At 41.4% G+C, this 2,046-nt stretch overlaps 1 non-coding gene across 1 annotated transcript; it reads right to left on the bottom strand.

Annotated features, from left to right (window-relative positions):
- Nucleotides 1-584: 584 nt before the first annotated feature.
- TRNAT-AGU (transfer RNA threonine (anticodon AGU)) lies at nt 585-658 on the bottom strand. Its single transcript has one exon. It is a non-coding gene; the product is annotated as a tRNA-Thr (tRNA).
- Between the last annotated feature and the right edge of the window lie 1,388 nt (nt 659-2,046).

The following is a 2,046-nucleotide window of genomic DNA, read 5'->3' as shown; positions in this document are numbered from 1 at the left end:
GTGTGCATTGAGGAGCACATGTTCGTATTTACTGGGGAGCAAGTTTGCACTCATGAATGTGGCAAAACATTCAAATCCGTAAGTGGGTGAACATTAAAGTCCTAGATGCTGCAAATCTCTATATCTGGATACGGAATGACTGAAAAAAGTTATGTCTCCAGTGTCAAAATGTGTGTAATGCACTAGTAATTCATTTCCTTTATTGACCAGTGAGGTAGCCATGTATGGAGGTGCTGTAGAGTGAAAATCAAGTTTCAAATGGCAGTGATCCATGTGCCTGGATAGCTCAGTCGGTAGAGCATCAGACTTTTAATCTGAGGGTCCAGGGTTCAAGTCCCTGTTCAGGTGTACCTTTGCTTCTTTTACAAAAAATTAAGCAGGAAATATGAATTGCTCATTCTAATATGTGCTATTTCTGATGGCATCGCAACCTTGGGCAATATGACTCTAAGGTAGTGGAGTCCAGAGTTCTTGGATGCTTTGCCAACATATGAAGCCTGACTGTGCTTCTAAATAGCATGAAATAGCAATCTTTGTACAAAGTTTTAATATTGGGGAGACAGATTGGTCGAAAAAAAGCAGACAGGCGCTGCTGAGATTCGAACTCAGGATCTCCTGTTTACTAGACAGGCGCTTTAACCAACTAAGCCACAGCACCTTTTTTGCATCTGGTCTCCTTTCCTTCCTCATGTAATCATTTAGAAGTGAAATCCACTTTTTTAAGGCTGGGCTTCTGTTGCAATATAACTTTTCAAAATGTTTTCCAATTGACTGAAACTCCATTGCACAAAACAAGCATGTCATTAATCGTCGATTTAGAGTGGACTGCATTGCCCAGTGTGTGCATTGAGGAGCACATGTTCGTCTTTACTGGGGAGCAAGTTTGCACTCATGAATGTGGCAAAACATTCAAATCCGTAAGTGGGTGAACATTAAAGTCCTAGATGCTGCAAATCTCTATATCTGGATACGGAATGACTGAAAAAAGTTATGTCTCCAGTGTCGAAATGTGTGTAATGCACTAGTAATTCATTTCCTTTATTGACCAGTGAGGTAGCCATGTATGGAGGTGCTGTAGAGTGAAAATCAAGTTTCAAATGGGCAGTGATCCCTGTGCCTGGATAGCTCAGTCGGTAGAGCATCAGACTTTTAATCTGAGGGTCCAGGGTTCAAGTCCCTGTTCAGGCGTACCTTTGCTTCTTTTACAAAAAATTAAGCAGGAAATATGAATTGCTCATTCTAATATGTGCTGTTTCTGATGGCATCGCAACCTTGGGCAATATGACTCTAAGGTAGTGGAGTCCAGAGTTCTTGGATGCTTTGCCAACATTTCAAGCCTGACTGTGCTTCTAAATAGCATGAAATAGCAATCTTTGTACAAAGTTTTAATATTGGGGAGACAGATTGGTCGAAAAAAAAGCAGACAGGCGCTGCTGAGATTCGAACTCAGGATCTCCTGTTTACTAGACAGGCGCTTTAACCAACTAAGCCACAGCCCCTTTTTTGCATCTGGTCTCCTTTCCTTCCTCATGTAATCAATCAGAAGTGAAATCCACTTTTTTAAGGCTGGGCTTCTGTTGCAATATAACTTTTCAAAATGTTTTCCAATTGACTGAAACTCCATTGCACAAAACGAGCATGTCATTAATCGTCGATTTAGAGTGGACTGCATTGCCCAGTGTGTGCATTGAGGAGCACATGTTCGTCTTTACTGGGGAGCAAGTTTGCACTCATGAATGTGGCAAAACATTCAAATCCGTAAGTGGGTGAACATTAAAGTCCTAGATGCTGCAAATCTCTATATCTGGATACGGAATGACTGAAAAAAGTTATGTCTCCAGTGTCAAAATGTGTGTAATGCACTAGTAATTCATTTCCTTTATTGACCAGTGAGGTAGCCATGTATGGAGGTGCTGTAGAGTGAAAATCAAGTTTCAAATGGGCAGTGATACCTGTGCCTGGATAGCTCAGTCGGTAGAGCATCAGACTTTTAATCTGAGGGTCCAGGGTTCAAGTCCCTGTTCAGGCGTACCTTTGCTTCTTTTA

This window comes from Ambystoma mexicanum, unplaced genomic scaffold, assembly GCF_040938575.1.
Source record: "Ambystoma mexicanum isolate Mex_15411 unplaced genomic scaffold, UKY_AmexF1_1 Mex_scaf1, whole genome shotgun sequence".
Taxonomy (NCBI): domain Eukaryota; kingdom Metazoa; phylum Chordata; class Amphibia; order Caudata; family Ambystomatidae; genus Ambystoma; species Ambystoma mexicanum.
The sequence above is the reverse complement of the archived record's forward strand: the minus strand, read 5'-3'. Positions and strand labels throughout refer to the sequence as shown.